The sequence below is a fragment of the Xyrauchen texanus genome, chromosome 27, assembly GCF_025860055.1.
Source record: "Xyrauchen texanus isolate HMW12.3.18 chromosome 27, RBS_HiC_50CHRs, whole genome shotgun sequence".
NCBI lineage: Eukaryota > Metazoa > Chordata > Actinopteri > Cypriniformes > Catostomidae > Xyrauchen > Xyrauchen texanus.
In genome coordinates this window covers 32,749,804-32,775,751 of record NC_068302.1, presented here as the reverse complement: position 1 = coordinate 32,775,751, position 25,948 = coordinate 32,749,804, and the positions used below count along the sequence as shown (strand labels likewise).

Here is a 25,948-nt window from a genome sequence, read left to right as displayed (position 1 = left end):
GAGAATGAAAGGATGAAAAAATATAAATTTATTAGGCATGTTACGCCAGCAGAGAAGGCTTTGCTCTCCCTGAGAAATCGCCACTACCAAATTCACAGCTGCTTCATGTTTAGTGCACAACGGTGGCCGGCCAACAAACATGCTTGCTTCAGTGTGGTCATTGACTGTGGTACATTCTGAAGAGTAATTTCGGTCTTATCCTGTCCAAGATCCAACACACGGAAAGAAACAATTAAATCAGTGCTACGTTTAATAGCTTTCCTTCATAAACAGCATGTTTGGAGTGCGAGTAGCAGACATATCTGCAAACTAATTGCTTTTCGGAGAAATTTGCTGTTTTTAATCCAAAATAGTTCATTTACATGATTCACACAGATCCGATGAGTTTTTTCCGTTGGGTCTGTGTTTGACAGATGCGATGCATTTCTCTCAAGGCTGACAGGCAACACGCTCTAATCGCACTTCCAAACCAGGGTAAGGTATTCGTACTGTTGAAGTGTATGGTACAAAACTGATTTTCTAACTGTATTTGTCGCTTTATATACTCCAGAGAATTTGTTAATACAGAACATGACTATAACATGTTGTAAAATGGCCATAATGTTTGGGTATTAGTAATGCACAAACTGTCTTTATGATGTCTGTTTGAATATCTCTTATGTTCTTTACTGTCAGTTGTTGATGATAAAAAAAAACAAGATCAATCACATTTAGTGCAGAACTGGCACAGAAACAGTGCAGCGACTCTCTCGTCTATGGTTTCTCATTTCTAAAACTGTCTCTTTTACTTGCATTCTTTCCTTGCATCCTGTCAGCTCCCTCTTAGGATACAATAAAAAGATGCAAGGATGTAGGAATCCAAGTGAATTATAGGCTGTGACTCGTTTGGAAGGCCGCGTCCTCCGGAGGTTGCATTTGTCGGCCGCATACGTCATCGAGTCTCGTTTCAGAAAAGCGAGATGGAAACTTTGAATGCAGCCTTCGAATGCGACCTTATTTCATGGGAATTCAGAAGATGCATGAGGTGTATCCTTCATGGGCACTCACAACCCACAATTCTTTACTTCAACGGAAATGTAAAAAATAAATAAACAAATGACGACAATTTGCACGTAAATATGATGTTCAAACGCAAGGAATGTTAATTCCCAAGTTGAAATACCTCAGTAGATGGTGCAGAGTATATAATATGTATAATGATATTAATATATAATTCAAACAAAGTATTAGACTAAAAGTACACCTGTAATATATATATTTTTATATATTATAATTCTTCTAAAGTTTACCTCATTTATTCCTTTCTAAAGGGACTTTGTTCCCTTCTCACTCGAAGCGCTGGCGCTTGTTATAGCAACATGTTACATTCCGTTTCCGTTTGTCCTACGAAGGCCATCTCGTTTAAACAAAGCTTGCTTAAAGGAGGATGCTCGGTATACTGCAGCCTTCAAAGGATGCATCCTACCTAGCACGCAGCCTTCCAAACGAGACACAGACATATTTGTAAAATGAAATGCCCCGCTTATTTAAGCGTCATTTCAGAGCGTCGCCTATGCATATCTGCATTCCCTCTGAGCGCTTGCCGTTATGTTGTTCAGATTTTATTTATTGATATTTTAAGAATAAATTATAATAATTCAAGATGCACTCTTGAAATGTGACAATTACAGTTTGTTAAAACAGCAATGAAAATGAATTAGATCTATTGTGTCAGATGTGAAGGGGGAGGAGAATTTATGCATGAGTTAGATGCTTCGACACAAAAGATTTTCACATCGAATCCACTTGTGCATCCTTCCTCTGTCCTCGTTTAAATCGTTTTTCATATAAACGTGCTAGATGAATGTCTTTTTGCCAAGTTTTGCTGTGTTTTTAGATGCCTTTAAAGAACTTAAATTGTTCAAAATGCATCTCAAGACACCTGAATTCTGCCTTAATCATTGCACGGCATCTTGCTTTTTTTAGCGCAAGAACGCGTTTGGTCTGAACCAGGGTCAGAAATTAACAAGGGCTCAGGGCAAAAATGCCACTGAAGGTGACCAAAAGTACCCCGAAATTACAAATGTGGGGGCAAAAATAAAATTGCCATTTATGATTTCTATTTCTTATTTGCAACATTGAATACTGTATATTTATTTTTCTGTTCTAGACCTAATAGATACATATCACATTCAATTATTTGATGTTCATTTAAATTTACAGGTAAATCTTATTATTAAGGTTGAAAGTGCATTTTAAGGAATTGCTTAATTTGAAGTATTTGAAATAACACAATGATGCCATATTGTCATATTATTTGTATGGTTATAAAATATGCCCTAACAATGCCCTCATAATGGTAAAAAAACAAAAAAACCCACCTAAAAACAACTCTTCATTACTTGGTCATATGTCTGTGTGTACCCAGAGATGAAATCCGGCAAGCACCCATTGATGAGGCAATGCCATTATTATGCCACATTTTTATGGAAAAAATTTTGTCAAAGGAAAATAGGTTTGATATGTTAAAATATATTCATAGATGTTTGTTAAAAAGCACAAAACCTTTTCCAACTGTACTGAGTTTGCAGATATGAGCAGAACTGCAGCCAAGAAACGCCAGTCCGGTTATGGACTGTGGTCTATTTTGACGAGGGATTTAGATCTCACAACATTGTTTCATGTAAAAGTCTGCTCTTGTGTCTGTTCCGCGAGTGCTGTTGAAGTCTCGCGTCTGCCTGGAAGAGCTGTTGCGTCCATAATTGTAATTCTCCATTGTAATGTGAGCTCATGTATGAGGCTGCATGTTTTCATTGAATGAAAACTTTCCTTCTCATGAATAATGTGAAGAAATGCTGAGAATTTACTGACGTTCATGTGTATTGTACTACCAATCATAAATCAGAGTTTACAAATATACTGTACCTAATTTTTGTGACGTTGCTTCAACTTTCATTTTTAAAATGGAAAAATAACAACTTTCTACTTTAACAGTGAACATAATGAGTGCTATCATTATTTTCAATGATGTGCAACCGTTCAGATCTGTTAACATCTCAAATCAAAACAAATTTGTTTTTGGGTTTCATGACACTTTAAGCCCTGAATGTTTTCAGTAAAGCCCCGTATGTTTTTGCCATCTTGTAGTAGTGATGTCAAACTTACCTGTGCTTTAGAATCAGATTGATACTTAATGTATTTATAAAGACACAATGTCATGAATCTTGCGAATTTGGGGAAATTTAATGATATTTTTTTCAAATGACCACCTTTTTTAGCCTATTTTCAGCCTGCTATTTTCTAAGTTAACTTACAGACAAACCCTTAATAAGCTATAAAACTGTCAATTGTACAAAATGTGCGAGGAACTTCTGATCTCTGAGCGTAACTGAAGCTAAGACAAAAGTAAGCGGGACCCTTTTAGTTCCAGTAATATTTAAAGAATTGCTATATATATGACACCCCACAAATGTAACATTTAAACTTTTATTATATAGTGTAGAATATTAATCATACTAACTATACAGAGGTATATAGCACCACACCTGACTGACTACAATCAGAGACTGGCCAATCTAACAAACAATCATATTGCAGCCTTGTCTAATGAAGCAGTTTACCCAATTTAGTGCATAAACATGACAGTGTGCATTATAACATTAACTTAAAAAAATCACTTTGCACTTCCTGTTTTCCATGTCTCTGTGGTTTTGGCACAACTGGTTTAGATGAATGGTTGATACTTAAGGACTAGAGGCATTCTACTTTCATTTAAATGCTCTGGACCAATTAGCTCTCAGCTTGATTGATGTATTGGACAGGGTTATTGTGTCTGAATAAAGACTTCACCCCCTGGGGCTGTCTTTTGAAGTATTGGAAATGTTCCATAGGGTGCACTAGGATTCTAGTTGTGATGTACTCTATTGTATATCTATACTCTATTCTGATCCGAATTAGGCAACATAGTTCAAGGGGTCATATCATGAGAAATCAAAATTTCCTTAATATAAAATTTAAAGTAAATTTATATTATATTTATAGTAAATTTAATTAATTGGATGATGAAATCATACTGTAACTTTCAGAAATCTAAACTTCCTACCCAGTGAAAAGATAATTTACCATTTAAATAGCTATATAGTCTATATATTACAAGCACACGTGCAGCTCACACCAGTGTTGTAGTACTCCAGTCCACGACGCATATTGATGACTCGTGATTCGTCTCAGACTTGAACACTAATGACTTGGAGAGGACTCGTTACATCTGTTAATTTTTGCATTCTGCCCTTTTATGGCATGAGATCACATGCCTGCCGTGTATCGGTTTCCTTTGCTTTCACTCAAAACTGGATGTGCATTCTCAAATCTCCCTCCTCTCGTTCAGAGAGTGCGTGTGTCACTCAAAACATGTCATGTGTACTCGCAAATCTATTATAATGCAAAATAACTCTTCCTCTTAATCATACAGATAATCTGCCTCTGTAGACATTGTATTGCGAGGGAGAATAATGGAGTTTGAGGAATCGCCATTTGGTCAGTGGTGCATAACAAGAATGATATTCGGATGCTCTGACAATGTAAGAGACATGAGCAAATCAAATGACATAAACTGTTAACAAAGAACATGTTGGGACTCAAGTCCTCTGAAACATTTCACCTCAGTAGAAAACGTACCTGCACAAGTTTGTCTAGAATACATAAAGGACTATTCAGAATCTGTGCGGCAGGACATATCGCAAATCATTATTACGAGTTATAATTATAATGGTAAAATAAGATCGTGTTGACGTGTGTTCATGCGGTTATGACAGTTGCAGTTTCACATAGAGACGAGACTAGCTCATGTGATTCAAGTGATCACAAATGTAGGCTAAAACAGTTAAGTAATCCCTTTGTTAAAAAGAACAAACAGACCTTCATCCATTTTTTATCCATGAAAAATCATGTGAATTGCTCCAACACCTGAATTATAATGAATTTTGATATTATAACACTAGAGGACAATACCTGAGAAAAAAATTATAAACTTCAAATAAATGGCAAGAAGGCACTGTTGTTTACAGTGGAAAGTTATTTTACTGACATCTAATTTTTTATGTCCTTGATTATTTTATAAGCCTATATACAACATTCATATAGATGGATGGATGGATGGATGAGAGAATAGGAGGAACAAATTAATTTTGTTTTGTTAAACCACAAATGCTGTCGATTTAGCTTACCTTGTATTGAACCTGGAACATTCCTTTAAGGTTGATTAATTTCATTAATTCATTAAAGTTCATTAATTATTAGTTTAAGGCATTTTGTGTAGTTTTTAGAAAAAATTTAAATGTTGGCCATTTTTTTATTTCGTAAAGGAAATAAATGAATGATTTTGAATAAAAAAAAATCACTCTTACTGGTTTAAAAGCGAAGCGAAAATGACAGTTTGACATCTTTTCATAACCAATTTTCTGAATGACGATCACATGGTCAAGTGTTTGGAGAGCTCACCGGTGGACTGTGTGCTTCAAAGAGAGGCATCTAAAGCTGGTCAGTGATATTTTAATTGGCTTGTGTCAGAGCTGTTGTCTGGAAAGGTGTGTAGGCTGGTGTTTCTAGCCAGCAGCTGTAATGCTGCAACTACTGGATGCACTGTGACATAAAAAAGGATTGTTTTTAATGAATTACTCCATTTAAACCCATGAATGAGATTCAAAACTATGTTCATAGTTCCCTCCAAACAACATTAAATATTTTTCAAGCAACAAAGATGATTTGCTGCTATGTTTAAGATTAAGAATTTATAATTTGATAACTCTTTTAATATCATACAGCCATGTCAAGAAACCTTTATAGCTGTTTACACAATTGGTTCGATTGCACGGTCTCGGAATTATGATTACTCTTCACTAGTCCAGTTCAATTAATGACTCTATTGGAACTTTTGAGTTAGAAATATTTGGATATAAGAAACATAATTCTTATTGAATTTACTGTTCTTATCAGACTGTTAGAAAAGGATGAAAACATTAGGCCTACATATTTTAACAAGACAGATTCGTGCAAATTTACTTTTATTTTTTATTTTTTCTCCCAATTTGGAATGCCCAATTCTCACTACTTAGTAGGTCCACATTGTGGCACAGTTACTCACCTCAATCTGGGTGGCGGAGGACATGTCTCAGTTGCCACCGCTTCTAAGACAGTCAATCCGTGCATTTTATCATGTGGCTTGTTGTGCATGACACTGTGGAGACTTCCAGCATGTGGAGGCTCATGCTACTCTCTGCAATCCACGCACAACTTATCACGCGCCTCATTGAGAGCAAGAACCACTAATCGTGACCATGAGGAGGTTACCCCATGTGACTCTGATTAAAGTTTCATGAGCCTTAACTACACATACAGTAACAATACTTGGTTCATTTGGAGTCAGATATCCAATTAATGACTTGCGGATAAATACGTTTTTGATTCAGTATTATCAAAATTATCAGATATATACATTTATATATTTATTTTTACTTAATAGTATTCATTTTATATTCTTTTACTGTTTAATCTTATGTTGTGTTCAATATTGAATTCATAAATTAGATTATTTCATTTCAAGGTCTTTGCATCTGATTACTCTCCTCCTGATGATTCCAACGGACCTCTTACATTAAAACTCTGCCCATTACAGTGGTTGCCATCTTAGAATATGATATTTACAGTTTAAACTGTATTTTGAATTTAATAATAATTCATTGTATGTTTTGAATGCATTGTCGGATTTCAATGAAAATTGGTATGTGACTTCGACATCATGTCCTGGGGGTACCTGAGCAGATTGGAGACAGTGCCACATAATGGTCATAATGCTTTGTCAGTTTATAAAAAACTTTTGATATACCATTACTTCCTCATTCTAAGTTTAAAAAAAATATAGATGTAAATATATATTTTTTGTTATTATTTAAAAGCTACTGACTTGCAGATTGGTATGTCTCTATCACTTGTTCAGCATGAGGCTATTTACCATAGTGGTCTGTGTGCCATCCTTGTTAACCATGAAGAGCAAAAGGGAACAGGTTCAAACCCTGCTTTGGAAAACTTGGCAATTGTTTAGAAGATGCAATGAACACTTGCTGGGATCCCTTCCAAAATATATATTTTTAAGTGAATCCCTAAAAATTCGACTTAAGAAAATACAAATTGTTGTGTGTTTCCATTCACTACATAATGCACATTATCATGAGGGAGCTGCCTTATCATGATGGCATAGTTGAGTGACCTCTCCCTGCTATGGGGACAGTTTTATTTGTAAGATTGGAGTAAGTATCTCATTATATTAATTGCATCCACGAGACACTCCAAAATAAGTGTAATATCTGATATAATGTGGGCTGAAATAGCTGCGATGTCCCCACACGCCAATCTCCACCTACCTGGGAGTGCCCGCTCTCAAATCTGTTCTGACAGACTTTATCGACCAGCTGTGGGTTAAACACTTCCAAATGGCACATGCACAAATGGTCAAAACATGTAATCATTTTGCATGGTTATCCTGCTACATGCTATAATAGCTTAGCATGCTAATCGGTTAGCTTACATGCTAATCAGCCATATTGTCTCTTTATATAAAAAAGTGATAAATCTTTACAAAATTGGTATGCATCATAGACATCATGTCCCAAGGATAACTCAGAAGTTTGGAAACCATGTCACCTATAGTTCAAAAGATAACCTAGACTTGCATGCTAACTTTAACATAAAGAAGTCTCTTTGCCAGGCTGCTGTTAGCCCAGTGGCTGAAAAGAACTGTTGTTATTGTCATGAAATGTCAAATGGCAGGTTCCTGGTTTGATCCCCACCTCAGAAAGTCATGCATTAGAATTGAGTGTAGTTCTGGAGTTTTTGTATTGTGCTTACTTAATAGAGGTAGGGCTTTTCCCCCATCAAATGTTGATTTGCATCTTTGTTGAAAAGTTACATGAATATAAAGTTGATCATGGTTACAGCTGTGCTCAGCTGTGATTCATCAAATCTTGTTTCTTCCCTTTGTTGACTGCAATGTGGTGCAGCACACTGAACTGTGGAATGAAAAGGCATGGGCTCAAAACCGTCCAGGGGCAGTGTGTTCTGTGCTTGCTCTGTGAGAGCTATGGGTTGTGCAGTAGTTGCCATGCTGAACTGTTTGTCCTAGAAACACAATTCTGAAAATAAATTTAAGGCTGTGTCTCAGCAATGCTGTGCTCTATCAAAACAAAACTTGGTATGCCTCATGAGGACCTTGGTCTGAGGGGATATGCTGAGTTTTGCGACAGTTCCATGTATGGGTCAAGAAGTGTGAAGAATTATCAAAAGACTACGTTGAAATTTAGTAGCTTGACCATATCTGGGATAATTTGAAAAAATTTACTGGAATTCCTGGCAAAATACAACAGAACTGGTAGCTTTAGTGAGCCTGTAATCGTATATTACATCAAATTCACCACCTCAACCTACTAAAACCACGAAGAGAGGTGGTCCCTTTATCCTTGGCGACGGTAGTTCCGGAGAGGGATGAGCTCTGCCAGGAGGTAAGTCTAAAAGCCAATCAGTTCAACACCAGAGGTTGCCAGGTTGCAAAATAACTTGTTCCTACCGCTTACCCGAACACAAGAAACAAGTGGTATGGGAAGAATTAAAGGCCATTCTTGATATGGGCATAATAGAAGAATCCCACAGTGACTGGGTGGTTCTGGTACCTAAGTGCAGTGGCTTGGTCTGTTTCTGTGTGGATTATAGAAAGGTCAATGCAGTGTCGAAATGTGATGCTTATCCAATGCGTCGTGTTGACGATCTGGTCGATTTGTTGGGCTCGGCTCGCTTTTATTCGACAATGGATTTGACAAAGGGATATTGGCAGATCCCATTAATGCCGATGTCCCGTAAGAATACAGCCATCTCCACACCGTTTGGATTACACCAATTTGTGACCCTTCCATTCGGTTTGTTTGGGGCCCTGGCTACGTTTCAGCATCTTATGGACGAATCCTCAGACCGCACGCTGCGTATGCCGCTGCTTATTTGGATGATATCATTATTTATAGTAATGATTGGCAGTGGCATATACAGCATCTGAGGGCGGTTCTGAGGTCGCTGCGAGGAGCGAGGCTCACAGCAAACCCAAAGAACGAAGAAACGAAGTACAGCACCATAGAGGAGTGTTTGGCCATAAAGTGGGCAGTCCTCACTCTCCACTACTATTTGTTGGGACATGCATTCACCCTCTGTTCGGACCATGCCCTGCTCCAATGGCTCCACCACATGAAGGATGCCAATGCCCGGATCACCTGTTGCTATCTGGCACTCCAGCCATTTAAGTTTGAGGTACTCCACAGACCAGGGGCACAGATGGATGTCGTGGACTTCCTCTCCAGAAAACGGGGGGAGTGGGCAGTCTGGACTGTTCCCTCATCCTGAGTCAGTCGGTGGGGATATGTGGCGGTGAGGGCGTGGTCGAGCACCCGTCTGGGGAGAGAGAGAGAGCTGTAAGGACATCCAGCTGAGATTAATTGTGACTAATTACTATCTCTATGTTCCCAGTGAGAGTAGGGGGAGATAAAAAGACAGCTAGTTCACAGAGAGAGACAGACAGACCAGAGTCTTTGAGTCTGGCCCCTGAGAGAGAGTTTTGTGTTGTGTGAAGCTGAAAAGAGAACTGTTTATTTGAGTGATGCTCAAAAGCTGTCTTGTGTTTTGAGTGAAGCTGTACATATTTGTTTGCTGGATATTTGTGAATAAAACAGACTCACGTGAACTGTGGAATCCAGTTCCCACTTCCTCCTTTATCTGCCAACCAGAACCTTTGTTACACTAACCAAGAGAAAACGAATTCTTTGTCTTTTACTTAGATAAATAAACACTAAATAGCTTGAAATGCTTGAGACAAACATGCATCACTCCAAATACAACAGTCAGCATTATCTGCAGTCAACGTTTCAGAGATGTTTTGATTTACATTAAAATAATGTAGGAATTTACATTAAAACTCTGTCCAAATCCATCAAAACTTGGAATATGTGAATTAATTTGGGTGCTTTTATATAACATTTGGTATAATATGACCCCAAAGCTCTGTTATTTATGACTTTATTTATCTGTCTCTGTACACATGTTGTGATTTATTTTTCTTAATTTGAGTTAATTACTCTCAGCATTCTTTTTCTCTTATGTCTATTTTTATATGTAGGCTGTTGTTTTTCTGTCCTGAAAACTATTTTCTGTAATTGCAGTACAATAATTAAAGAGACACTTTTTTCTGGAGTCTTCTCATTGGCCAACATCCACTCTGTGAACTTAAACAACATGCTGGACTCTTTTTTTTTGCAATCGCACAGGATTAGTATAACCTGGGGTTATTTTTACTGGGCATTTTGGTAAAAGATGCCATTATCTTTATTGTCACACAAATGTGTAGTCCATAAAACATCTGGAAAACCTTCCATCAAGAATAAAGGTAATGTTGCTGTCTTTAATGAAATTGAGGAAATCTCAAGTAAGTCCGAGAGTTCCTCTCAACTATGCTGCTTGTTAAGACATGTGTGATGTAAATTCTATCATGTGACAGAATGTGTTAATGCCATTGTTCTCCACAAAAAGTGTTTGTTTCCAAACTAGTTTTTCACAACATTGTCACAACATTGAAGCATTGACATAGGATTTATGCTAAATATTATGTAGACACTTTTTTATAGATAATTTGTGTTTCCATCAGCTATATTAGTAAACATTTTGATGCACTAAACCTTTTTTCACAAAAACAAATCCTTGGATGGAAAGATAGTTAATGATAGTGATCATTTCAACTTTAATGTTATTGAGGGAAGACATTTCTTTAATGACACAGTAGAACATTCTGCACTATAGATTAGTGAGCTGTGAGTTCCATCTCCCTTTCTCCTTTTCCCCTGCTCTCTTGCCATTAAAAACCTGCACTTTACCTTCAGCAATAAAACGCTAAAAAGAAGGTAATAACAGTAAGTCTCTTAAAAGTACAGCAGTGGGCGAATCATCCCTTTGGGGCAGTTGAAAGTGCCATTTCAGTTAATAGAACCGTTTTTTCAGACTGGTGTGTGGTCTTCTCTGAATGCATAGACAACATAGACAGTGTAAAAGACAAATGCCCTGTGTCCAAATGTGCATACTTTCCTTTTACACAGTATGCAAAGTGCATCATGTCGAATTAGTAGAATGTAAATTTGTTTTGGGCTAATAGTGGCACAGAAATTACATTGTTCATCTTTAGATATTGTTGTTTATCACTATTAATCGCTACTTTTTTATATATTCCAACTTGACGGGTTTACTCGAGTGATTGACAAAAAATTTGCAAGTTCAGTAGTGGGGAATATAGAACAAAAAAAACATACAACATCTCTGTAAGCACACACACACACACACACACACACACAAATTGTAAAATGCTGGCATCCTAAACCTATGACCCAAAGGTAATAACTCCAGCTCTTGAAAGAGTGGGTGCCTATGGTCTGAAATAATTTTCTCAGCTTTGTTATGAGATTTGGTTTTATAAATTTGTTCTAGGTCAATCGGGAATGCCAAGCAACTTGCTTGCAGTAGTTAAAATGTCTTTTGTGCCACAGTAGCATTTCCAAACCAGCAGATGATACAAAAACACACGACCCTCTAAGTAAAAACACTCTAAATCATTTTCACTATTTAGGCAGTTACATAAAAAGAAACCATGTCTGTAAGAAAAAAACTGTCTTTGATGTCCCTTTGTGTTGATTACTTCAGTCCATTTATTCCATTGCAACCTATAATCTAAAACAAACCCAAGGTATTTGTACTCTGTGACCATCTGAATTGGCTCTCCTTTGATAATTGTAACACACATTGAGGACTCTTTCCTAAAATCTATACACATCTCCTTGGTTTTAAAGGTATTGTAAAGTAGGTTAGAAGCATCACACCAAGAGATAAACTCATGCAAATCAGGTCTGTGACTGTCCTCATCCCCCCTGGAGGAGACTGACTAATGCAGTATCATCTACAAATTTAATAAAATGTTTTCCATAAAAAGAACTCAACTATTTATACTATAAAACTAACAACTATTTGCATACAAGATAAACAATGGTAATAGCTTTGTCAGACAAGGAGCAACCCACACACACCTGCTGTACTTTGCAACTTAAGAAGTCCAACAACCACAAGATTGTGCCTCCATCTAGGGAAAACTCTGTTGCAAATCTTTTGGCCAAAATATATGGTTTAATATTATTAAAAGCAAAAGAAAAAATCAACAAATACAATTTTAGCATTGTTCTTTGGAGACTCAAGATGTGAATATATAAGATGCAGCAAAGTTAAAATAGCATCATCTACTCCCTTGTTGGACTGGGATTGATATGGGTCCAATAGGTGCTGTGTGGTTAAAATAATATGTATTTTAATAAACCTTTCAAAGCACTTAAACACCAGGGAAGTTAAGGCTATAGGACAATGATCATTTAGTTCCACAGGTTTGGAAATCTTGGGAACAGGTATAATGGTTGAGGTTTTCCATAAGACTGGTACTATATGCTGATATAAAGAGGATTGGAAAATTTAAGTGAAAACAGGAGATAGTTGCTCAGCACAATATTTCAACTCATGACCACAGATATTATCAAGCCCTGGGATCTTATGTATATTACAATTTTGAAACAATTTCCTAATGTCTGACTCCTTATTAATAAGATTACGTGTCGGTGTTAAAAAAATTGTCTTCTTGACTATTTTTACCATTGCTTGTATCTTCAAAACGTGATACATTTTTGTTTAACTTATTGGAAACCTCAATATTGTTATATTCACCATTTACTGCATCCAAATTAGTATAATGCTTCCCTTTGCCTTTATGTGGTGCACTAATAATGAATTTGATACCCTCCCAAGCCTGCTTTGGGTTTCCCTGGGACATTATATCTACAATTTTCTGTTAGTAGACGGTCTTATCTGTTTTTGTTTGTCTTTTAATTTCTCTTTGGATATCTTTTAGCTAACTCAACATTTAACTATATATAATCTGATACCACAGTAGTTTGTGTTTCTAAATTTGATGATTCAAAGGTTTCCCATAAAGTACAATCAAAGCATCCCTGCAGACATAGGATACTGTCTCTGCCCCAGATCGTAACATTCTTGACCACAGGTTTATTTTTCTAAAAGTCTTTGGTATATTGGTCGGAGTTTGTCAACACTGTGATCCGACACTCCTAACTAAGGCAAGGGAGAAACAGACACTGCACCTTTAACAGTGCCATAACACCTATCCAGTGTCTTATTCCTCCATGTATAACAGTTCACATACTGATAGTATGTTCGTAGACTGTTTTTCAAAGAATTAGGGGATTAAAATCCCCTAAAATAAATTTGGGTGCACTGAGGGAAAGCGTTTCAAGTCTTTGTGAAAGTTGGTATAGCACCTCTGATGCATTAACTGAGTTTGCTTGGGGATGAATACAAACAACTGTGAAAAACAGTTGTGGAAACTTCCGGGAAATGTAGAATGGACGTGTTGACACACAAAGTCAGTGGTTCAATATCTGTACCCCAGATATTAAACTACTTTGTGCAAGAATGTAGATTTGGCTTTCCAAATTTTGGGGTTTCCATTGATCATGGTAGTTCAATATCTGGGGTACAAAGTTTCGATCCATCCTATATGCAGTAAAGCCCATTTTCTCCACTTCGCTCGATGGAATGCTCCTGTCCAGCAATGTTTCTAATATTACCAGCAGGAAGTAATTCCTGTATTCCACAAAAAGCTTGGTATGCGATGTGCTGTATTTATCCATACAATAAGTAGAACAACCTATTTATGTGGGGCCAAACTAACAACAGTTTAAAAATGCCAAGGTGTGTAACGTGCTCATGAATAAAAGCAAAAGACATAAGCAGGGTTGCCAACTCTCACGCATCTGGCGTGACACTCACGCATTCAGCCTCAATCTCACGGTGAGGCTGAATGCGTGAGTGTCACGCCAGATGCGTGAGAGTTGGCAACCCTGCATAAGTGAACACCACACGTGAAATGCACTACAGGTCGGCACAGAGCAGCACCCCGAATGTGTGTTCTTACAAATATTTTAAAAGAAACAGCTCAAAAGAACAACAACAAAAAACTTTCAGGAATCAGACCTTGTTCTAACACAAGGAGGGATGTCAACTGTTCATGATTCCCACATTTGATACATGAAATTGCCAACATTGTGCCTTCTCCCCAGTTTATTTTCCTCCAAGGAAATCTAAAGTTTAAAGTTTATGCTTTCAGGCTAATCTCTGCTCTCTCAGTGCTCCAGACTGCGACTAAAATGGTCGCAAATGTGACCAAAAATTGCAACAATAATTTAAATGGTTGTGTGCGTTCATATGCGGTTTCTTCAGATATCATCTTATGAGTTATTGTATACATATTTAGAGCGTACCACCAGTGTGTCTTGCGCCGTTATTCCCCCTTTCTGTTGTGATGATGAGCTCGCTGTACCAGATGCAACAACAAACCCAATGCAAGGGAGTCATGAACAAATATCTCTTTTGAACTGGGTCTTTTTCATGAATCACCTGAAAAGAACTGGGGGTTTAAACTCTGGAGCTCAGGTTAGCAGTTTGAATCAGAGTCACTTTCTCAGTGAATCAGCCGTAGTGTCAGTGCACTCTTGTAGTCTCTGTGTGGTCCATTGGTAGCAGTAAAGAAGGACTACGGCAATATTATAAACAACTATATATATATATATATATATATATATATATATATATATATATATATATATAACACTTTTTGGACAATACAGGGACTTGAACATAACTATTACACAAGGTGCAAACGTTCCTTGATACTCAATAAGGCAACACACTACTATATGCATACTATACTTTATGTAAATATCTGTAATGTACATTCTGAAGGGCAGTAATAAATAAATAAATATTTTATCTCTAATGTTTGTATGAATTAATAAAGGGGTGTGAACATTTATGAGACAAAAGGGGAATCCAAATTTATCTTCTCATCTATACATACAGTTATTATCAGCAGTTTTCCTTTGTCTTTCTATCTTCTTTCTGAACAGCAGTCTAAATCGAGCAATTCTGTGATTTGGTGACTAAAAACACCCATTTGGCTCCTTAATGTTTCAGTTTAGGAGCCAATGGCTCCTTGTACTTTTTAGTCTGGAGCCCTGTCTCTATTTTAAGTCATTGGGTAAACAAGTTCCTTATGGACGATGACCTATTCTTGGGCCTGTAATTTCTTTTTCACTGTCTTGGCACACTGACAGGATCCGTAATCACTGGCTAGGACTCTCTCTCAAAGTCTCTCTCTCTCTCTCTCTCTCTCTCTCTCTCTCTCTCTCTCTCTCTCTCTCTCTCTCTCTCTCTCTCTCTCTCATATTTCTCTCCTTTTCTCTCTCTCTCTCAGTAAGGTAATGTTAGCTCCTTATGCAACTTTTCAAGGTTACTTCATCAGAAAAAACATTTTCATCAACACTTTAAAGTGAACCAAGTTTTCTTAAACCAATTGTTATCAAAGAAATGCAGAGTAAAAATTCTTAATAAACGTCATTTTTAATTAAGATTTATTACACAGCTTTCAGGAATTCTTGATTACGATCAAGATTGATTAAATTCGACCCAAATCATTACAAAAGTACAAAGATTTATTTACTCTAGCCGTTGCTGGATGATATATTGTGTGTATGTATTGTTTATATAGTCAACACAATATATTTTCAGCTTCAAGTATGTCATTTTGTGGTTTGATAGCTTGAATAAAAGACCTATTCAAGGCTACAAACAGAGATATTGCATAAGAAACATTGCCATTTCTAATCGCTCAGTTTGCACAGTTGCATCAGTTACATACACTAACCTGCAAACTCATCAACATCACTTCGTTCATCCTTGAAGAAGTACAAAATCCTTTGTAGCTTTGGACTACCATCTACTGCACCACATCAGCTCATCCTGCATGCTTGCGTGTGTTTGTGTGTGTGTGTGTGTGTGTGTGTGTGAGGCCAACTGAGGGAGTTGGAAAGCATGCAAATTATGCTTCTAATTTTAAAAAAACGGCTCATTTTAATATATCAATACCTCCAAAATATATACTGTAGATAAAATAACATACCGATCAATATTTTATGACATCCCAATTTTTAATCTTTCTGTCCATATTACGCTCTTGTGTGTATACCCAAACTGTTACTAATAACGTTGCAAAGTGATGTAGAACTGTAATGCAGTCAACAAACCTGGGACTACTTCATAGAAAAGTAAGCAACACCCTTTTAACATGTGTCAACCAAACAGAATTCAGCATTATACCATGGTGTAAATACATAATAAACTTTTCACAATACAGTGCGATCACAGTACACTAAAAATAGCTATAACAATAATAAAATTGCACCTATGTTTGTTTTGATATATCCCCTGTAAAGAAATATCATCAGTGGGATTGTTGATTGGGCCTGGAGTTGGTGAAAGCAGGGGGTGTGTCATATAGCCAGATGGAGGGAGAAATTCCCCTGCTGCTGTGAGAAGTTCCAGTGATGGTGGAGGAAGCACTTCCACCTCAGATGATGAGATAACTGACATACTTTAAAGTCAGCATGGGGTAGTTATGCAAGGGGGGTTATGGCTTTATAATTCAAATGAAGGAAGGGTGACCTGATGTCAAAGTGGCCATCTCTTCTGTCAGCTGTTTTCTACCAGTGTTTGTTAAATTTATGTCACTTATACTTATGGTTTAGCTGTGGTCACACTAGACTTTGCACATGCACAATTATTTTGGACACCACAATATGTGGATATGAGCAAAATGTCATAGAGACCTTTGACAAGGGCCAATAAGCAACCACCTGGCAACACCCCAGCGACCACCCTGAATACCAGACCACATAGCAATGCCCTGGCAACCACCCATTGCATCATGGCGGCGAGTTTTCATGGGAAAGTCCCACTCACATTTTCTTCAGAACATTTTGAAATCTAGCTGTTTTACTATGACTTCTCATTATGTTTTTCTTTTTCTATATCTTTTACTATGATTTCTCTATACCTTTTTCACTATGATTTTTCTATACCTTTTTTACTATCTCTTTCTGTTTAGTTCCTTCTGAGAGATTTTAGCATTGAATTGTGATCACAAATCAGTGTAGGGCATCATATGAATACAGTGGCGGCCTGTGCATTTTAAGTGTAGGTCTTCAGTGCGATTCGTGCCATTAAGAAAACACAGTTTCACAATGAATAAGACACCTTATACCTATCATACATTACACGGCAGTCAACTAATAATACCAACTGACATTTTAAAAATGTCCACACACGAAATCTGGAAGTGTTATTGAATGTATGGGCACTGATGAGCTCCAGTTTCTAGGTAATTGTCCACAAAAATGGCACAAAAAGCAAGTTACATAGTGATGTGCTTTTAGTTGTAAATTATGTAATACACCAACAGGAATACATACTTGCCCTAACCCAAACCCCAACACTAAACCTAATTGTCTATGGAGTAAAAATGCCATCTTTGTGTGAAAATGCAATCTCTGTATAACTCTCTCCGTTGTTTATGTGAATGTGATTACTTAATGGTTTCCACGGCACAATTACACAATTAAGTCCTTGAGTCTGCCAGTCAAAGGTAAGCACATTTGTCTAGATGCAAAAATGTATGATGGGAGTAGCGCTTGTCAGTAACTTTGGAGAATGGAGGCGATGTAAGGTAACTGGAACATTTAGTAAAAACATGTTGATTTCCTATGTGATAATTTTGGTTCAGAACCCTGTCACTATGATTGGTCACCTCAATTCCTGGTTGGATATGGAGAATTTTTTTTACAGGGAATTTCAGGATACTTGCGGCCCACTGACCATAGATTTCACCATAGATATCTCATATATCTATTAGTAGTAGTAGTAGTAGTAGTAGTAGTAATAGTATTTATTATTACTGATTTATATATGGGTGTTGTGCATAAATAGAATAGATTGATCCATGCTATGAGCCACCGAATGATGTAATTGATGACTAGGGTTTGGAATCGTAAGGAATTATTAGATTCCTGACTGTTCCAATTCCGATCCCTTCTAATGATTCCATTTCCTTAATTGTTCCAGTAATTGTTCCAGTCCATTATTTTAGTAATTAAGGCTTGTGAGACTTCAACAGTTCTTATTTAATTTCGAGTTGGACATTAAAAACTTGCATTTCAGTATAAGATTATTTGTATACTGGACTATAAATGGAAGCACTGTAGATTCAAAAGAACCGCCTCATTAGAATGGCGCATTGAAATTGTTATAACATATGACAAACAACCTATTTTAGGAAGAGTTCCATTCAGAAGTGATCATCCCTATGCCCTATTCCCTTCGAAGACTTTACCATCCACCATGAGAGCTTTAGAGGACTAAAATATGAGGGTCATTCGGAACTCACTTTTAGGTCATTTTAATTGGAAATTATGTTTGAATGGCAATATTCTAAATATTTATTCACATATTTTTATACTAATATATATATATATATATATATAGTATAAAAATATGTGAAAAATATTATAAATAAATATATATATATATATATATATATATATATATATATCCGCTAGTGGCCCACCAGCCCGCAGGCTCAGCGGGAAAGGTCCAGAATCTCCAAAATTCCTATCCAAACCTGCCTGTCTCTGTCTCTTTCTTTCTCTGTCACTCTATCTCTCTCTCTCTCTTTCTCCCACTTTGTCTGTTTCTCCCTGCCTGTTTGACAATTAGTAAAGTGTTTGCTCTTTACCCATGATGAATAATTGATCTACTGGTGTCTTAATGATTCAAATGCCATCTGTCACAATGTTACGTTTGCATGTGTGAGTCAGGGGCCCATCAAAGTGATGTGTATCTGCAGTGGGCAGAGTGAGATAATTAACCAAAACTGTCTGGCTAACAGACAGAAGACAGGATATATATACCACAATATAAACATTGCCAGAGATGTGGACTGCTAAAACAGAAGCAATATCATCTGATGTTGTTGATGGAAGAGAAATATTGAGAGAAAGCGATTTGCATACACAGATTGACATTTTGTTTGTAAATTGAATAGAAAACATGAAAAAATAACCAACAAAATAAAAACAAAAAAACAATAGACTTACATTGAAGGAGGGGCCCAGCTTAAATTTATGGACCAAAATATCATAAAGTCTTGAGTTTGGGCTCTTGACTTGGGGCCACTAAGCAACCATCCAGAACACATTAGAAACACACTAGCAACTGTATAGCAATGCCTTGCTGAGTTCCTGTGGGTCCTTAAAAAGTCTTACAATTTCTTAAATTTAGTTTTCTTAAATGTAAGGTCATAAAAAGTCTTAAATATCTTAAATGGTATAACAAAAGTCTTAATTATCATTTAAAGATGTCTTAAATTTTGGAATGGAAAGACACAAATCACGATATAGCCTAATGTGATTATTACACTTCAAAAGTATCTGATTTAATTATAAATGCGTGCACTGCATTCTTTAAATTGTACATTCTATAAGAACGTGGGCGTTTGTGAGGGTTTCCAGCTGTTGCAGAGTGTTTCACAATCAGTGAGTACTCTACATTCATGACAAGTGATCGTTGATGAGCTTCTGTTGATGAATTATAAAAAATATTAACTTAAAAGTGTTTATATTGAAATACATAGTACATTGTAAGACTGCATTTTTAATTTCCCTTATCTCTTTGAATGAAATGTCTATCCTGAGTTGTTTTTACATTTTACTTGTTTGTACTGTTTGTTTAGATTTCCAGTTGTATAATGCTGGATAATACATTTTACAGAATGTCACCTCATGTTCTTTGGAAATCATTGTTTTCTCGATGTAGAACTGTTTACTTGAAATACAATCATGGTTTACTTGCAACTCTATCAAACTCAATAGTAATAAAACTGAGGTTCTTCTTGTAGGTACTAAGTCTAATCTTGCCAAATCAAAAAGTTTTGCTCTGACCATTGACAATTCCACTGTCCTTCCCTGTTTGAAATGTAAGAGTCTGGGTGTCATTCTGGATAGCACACTTTCTTTTGAAGCATATTTATATTTGAATTTATGTTTTATATTATCTTATTGTAAACTTTATTATGTCTGTAAAGTGTCCTTGAGAGCCTTGAAAGGTGCCTATAAATAAAATGTATTATTATTATTATTAGATCTACTTGAAAACAATTGAATTTATTAATCTGAGGTTTATCACATCGCATGTTGCTGTCGCATAATCCAACATTGCATATCGCATTTTTCCTCCATACCTTCCTATTTCCTTCCTATATAGGAAATTAGACTTATTTTTATAATTTTTACTTATTATATTTTACCTATATTACCAGACTTAATACCAACATTTTCCTCCTTGCAATATGTCCCTACCAACTTTCAAACCAAACTTACGCCCGTGGATACAAGTATATGTACAGTATACATGCCATGAAATCAGTGGACATGCTGTAATAAAAAATTTGGCATCTGGTTTTCCAGGGAACTTTTTTTAATAATACATATTCATATATATATATATATATATAGTATGCAGTATATGTGGAAAGTTTTACTGATTAACAGTGTTAAAGCCTTGTTCAATGTGTGCTCCAGCCTATTTAGGAGATAGTCTTGTATATTATTTATTTTCTAATTAAAGTAACCGACATCCTGCTACCTTGACACCCCAGATGTGACTAATATGCAGTACATTCTTGGTTTATTAATCCACTGTTAAATATGGACAGGCATGAGAACTCAGAAGTGACTGTAATTGTTTATCCTGAAAACTATGATCATAATGTGACTTTTCACTAACTTTCGAAATTCAGTGACTATCTAACAACTAAACACAAATGTTTTAAAGAGGGGCCTTATTATTTTAGATTGATTATTTCATGATTTTCGGCAGTAACTTGCAGTCTGAATCATCACAGCAACAATTTCCAACACAGCGCGCTTTGACTTTCTGTCCGGAGCAGAGAAGTGGAGAAGTGCACACAAACCAGGCAAGCTCTTTTTTTAAACTGCTAGATGGAGCGCAGCTGAATGGAACAGAATGCAGTGGTACCCGCTTATATAAATAATTTTGGTGTCTGTGTAGGTTCTAGTATTGACATTTTATTTTTTTTTTAGGTCTTTTAAAGGGTCTAACAAAGTCTTGAATTTAATTAAAAAAAGTAAGTAAAGTAAAGATGCTGACTACCAAACCTGGAGTCGCAAGTTCGAATCCAGGGATTGCTGAGTGACTCCAAACAGGCTTCCTAAGCAACCAGTTGGCCTGGTTGCTAGAGTTGGTAGAGTCATATTGGGTTAACCTCCTTGTGGTCACTATAACATGGTTGTCGCTCTCAGTGTGGCATGTGGTGAGTTGTGCGTGAATGCCGTGGAGAATAGCGTGAGCCACCACACGCGCTAGGTCTCCGCGGTAACGCGATCAACAAGCCATGTTATAAGATGCGCAGATTGATGATTTCAGATGCAGAGGCAACTGAGATTTGTCCTCAACCACCTGGATTGAGGCAAGTCATTACACCACCATGATGATTTAGAGTGCATTGGGAATTATCAAATTGGGGAGAAAATTCTACAATCTTGCCCTGACAACCACCTAGAACACCCTAACATTGTGATGTGAGGTTTTTGCACGGTCGAGCACCGCTCAAATTTTCCTCTGAAAATGTCTAAATCTAGTTTCTTTCTATAGTGTTTTTTTATTTGCAGAGCCAACTTGTTAATCATCTGTGTAAACATTGACTATGACAGGCTCATCAGATAAACCACAGGAAGTGCATCCCATGTTTATTTATGGGAATCTTGTTGTCCTTGTTTTGTGGTAACATGTCATACTATTCATTCAATGCCAGGGAATTGTCTTCATACTGGCTTTGTGTCCACCCACGCACAATGTTGTTTCCTGAGAAAACAGTCAAGATCATGCTCCTTCCTATCTCTCTCTCTCTCTCCTGCCAAAGTGAGAAATTAAATTTTCCTCATCTGATCACAGAAATCCATGTTATGACTATATACAGTACATATGAATTAATGTTTGCTTTAGGCATGTCTTAGAAAGTTTGTCTCTCGGAAGTGATGGATTTTTACAATTGTAATGTTTTACCATTCAGGTTATAAACACAAGCTGATATTAATTATGTAAGAGTAATTAAACATGTGCTGAATTAGTGTTACATAATTTGTACTTATGGACCATTCTCAATGCTTGCATGGGGCATGACAGTTTTTATAAAAAATTCTTCAAGAAACAAGAAGCAACATACAATTCTTGGTGACAGCTATAACGGGGAAAATAATCATTTTGATACTTTTATAAAAAAAAAGTGTCATGCCACTTGTGATAGGAATCATAATGAGTAAAATTATTATATTTCAGAGTCCGATTTCGCATAGCAAAATAAACATTTTATTACTTTTGAGGAAGCACGCACTTCCAGTAATTGGTCCTTACATAATTAATACCTCACAGAAGTAATATTACTTTTGGTAACATATTTGTATATTTTGTTTTTATGATTAAAGCACCATTTAATACTACAAAACTCTGTTCTAAATCTGTATCCAGTCAATATTTACACTGATTTAAATATCACAAACATAACAGTTCTTGGTTCATTTACATGTGGACACGACAAAAGTAATGATTTGTGGTTCAGTAGATACATACAAGTCAAGTAAGTCAAGAAATTACCAAATCGGAGAACAAGTAATTTGTTAGACTGATTCAAACCAATAACTCGTGAGTTGTAGACTGATTTAAGAGTATTTTTGACTGATGAGTTTAAACAACCAGCTCATAAAAGAAATTCATGCATCAAACAGAATACACTGGTTAAGCTGTATGTTGTTGCAACAAGTAAGGACAGTGCAATCCGAAAGACATTTTGTCTTTTTAATGTCTTTGTATTATTTCTGAACTGAGTCTTTTTAAACACTTACAATTCAGACTGCAAACTCATAGCTAAGCTAAAACATAATTTCTATTGCCATGGCACTGCAGATTCAGAAGTGACATCTACAGTTGCATAGCAGTGTAGGAAATAATGTCAGAAAGATTTAGCATGATATTCTATCCACATCGGAAGCTCTCAGTTCATTCTGCATAGTTCATATGCAGTCCTGATCTTTAAATACGCACAGAAGATGTAGGAGCTCTTTCTCTCTTTCTTTTTTTAGCAGTCTTCCAGTGAAGTCTTTCATCTCATACCTGTGCCGCTATTTTAATTCTTTCTCAGATTCTAATTAGAGTAACCGACATCCTGCTACCTTGACACCCCAGATGCGACTAATATGCAGTGCATTCTTGGTTTATTAATCCACTGTTAAATATGGACAGGCATGAGTACTCAGAAGTGACAGTAATTGTTTATCCTGAAAACTATGATTGATAAGGACCATAATGTGACTTTTCACTAAATTTCGAAATTCCATGACTACCTGACAACTAAACAGAAATGTTTTAAAGAGGGGCCTTATTATTTTAGATTAATTATGTCATGATTTTTGGCAGTACCTTGCAGTCTGAATCATTACAGCAACAATTTCCAACACAGCGCACTTTGACTTTCTGTCCGGCGGCAGAGACAGCACTCAGTACTCTGGAGAAGTGCACACAAACCAGGCGAGCTCTTTTTTTTAAACTGCTAGATGGAGCTCAGCTGAATGGAACAGAATGCAGTGTCTTCCAAACTATTTTCAACTTAACACATTCTCTTAACAGAATCTTAACACAATTAAATCATGATGTTATGGGTTCTCTGGTCAAGCCAAATGTGGTTTGAAAATACACGGTTCAGCTAGCCACGAGGAAAACAGTGGTACCCGCTTATTTAAATAATTACGGTTACCTGAAGGAAAAGCAGAGAGACACGCTCTTTGAGCATTGTTTCATTGAGTCAGCCAGCCAGTCTTCATGCCATGATTATGCCATTTTTTTAACTTTTTGTAACAGACCACATTCTATCAGCCTATATTAATGAATATATGTGACAATGGAACAACGAGATGCAGTGTAGTATCCAAAGATGTTTGTCTGACATACATGTGAATAGATATAGAGATACTCACTCATCAGCCTCAGTAACCATTCACTTTCATTATTTGAAAAAAATATATATTTCGTTTTCATCTTGTTCACACTGGCTTTTTTAAAAACATCCATCCATCCATCCATCTTCAACCGCTTATCCGAAGTCGGGTCGCAGGGGCAGCTGCTCCAGCAGGGGGCCCCAAACTTCCCTATCCCGAGCCACATTAACCAACTCTGACTGGGGGACCCCGAGGCGTTCCCAGGCCAGTGTGGAGATGTAATCTCTCCACCTAGTCCTGGGTCTTCCCCGAGGCCTCCTCCCAGCTGGACGTGCCTGAAACACCTCCCTAGGGAGGCGGCCAGGGGGCATCCTTACCAGATGCCCAAACCACCTCAACTGACTCCTTTCAACGCAAAGGAGCAACGGATCTACTCCGAGCTCCTCACGGATGACTGAGCTCCTCACCCTATCTCTAAGGGAGAAGCCCGCCACCCTTCTGAGGAAGCCCATTTCGGCCGCTTGTACTCGCGACCTAGTTCTTTCGGTCATGACCCAACCTTCATGACCATAGGTGAGGGTAGGAACAAAAATTGACCGGTAGATCGAGAGCTTTGCCTTTCGGCTCAGCTCTCTTTTTGTGACAACGGTGCGATAGAGCGAGTGTAATACCGCCCCCGCTGCCCCGATTCTCCGGCCAACCTCCCGCTCCATTGTCCCCTCACTTGTGAACAAGACCCCAAGGTACTTGAACTCCTTCACTTGGGGCAAAAATGTTTTTAAACATTTGTTAAATTAAAGTTTGAACGTCTAACTTTCCACACTCATACATGTATACACACACAACTTTCTTTGGCAGTCTCTTTTATCACAGTGGGGTAGAAAGTGGTAGATTTTAATTAGCCAACAGCAGGAGTGCCAGGTGAACTAGCCACTGCTTTACTGCCATAGATAGAATCCAGTATTTCAGCTTTGAATCATTTCTTCCCAGGTTATACACACACTTTATTCAGTGGGTAGCTGTCAGAAACCAAACGCTACCAACACAAAACTTTATCTTGCTCTCTAAAGAGGGCTCCGCTCATTTCCCTATGAGTGTGGCATGCTAAAGCTCAAAATGAGAAACAGGAATTGTCTAATATCTTCTGTGTGCAATTTGTGATTTAGATAAAATTGAGATGTATGTTTAGTCTTGGTGACTACTCTCATGGATTTTACTATTTTGGGTCACAGTCAAAGCACCACCACCTAGCAGCAAGAAGTGTGGCTCTTACAACAGACTTTAAAATAGTCTAATTATATTTTCCCAAATTGCTTAAATTTTTTTTAGAATAATGTCAAATGCCAAATGCATGTGTCCACCTTGCATTGTTTTCCGAAAGCCACCGGGTGGAAATGGACCATTTGTGCTTGTGCCCATCATAGCTGCTTGCAGCTATAGTCTTCATCTTTTGTTGCCCCATGTTTGTTTTATTTTTTGTATGCCGTACAGTATATCCTGCCCCCTCCCAATTCACCCTGCTGGAAACACCACTTATTAGGGCAGGGTATCGATACATATTTCCCGATTTGATTACGAGTTACAAGCTTTTAATTCAATTTTGATTTTAATATGAAGCAAAATTATGAGGGTCAAAACTATGCATTTCAATTGCAATATATTTATTAGATTTATCAGATATTCAAGGTAAAAGTATTATTAGTAGTAAGTCAATATCGTGATCATTTAAATGAAGATTGCGATCAATCGGAATATTTATATTTTGACCCAGCCCTACCATTTACCCTCTCCTGCCTACACACACACACACACACACACACACACACACACACACACACACACACACACACAACACATACAAAAACACACACACATACCTTAGA

At 37.0% G+C, this 25,948-nt stretch overlaps 1 protein-coding gene across 1 annotated transcript in view; it reads left to right on the top strand.

Annotated features, from left to right (window-relative positions):
• LOC127621128 (voltage-dependent R-type calcium channel subunit alpha-1E-like) overlaps window positions 1–25,948 on the top strand; it is a 158,024-nt gene that overhangs the window by 69,918 nt on the left and 62,158 nt on the right. The window lies entirely within an intron of this gene.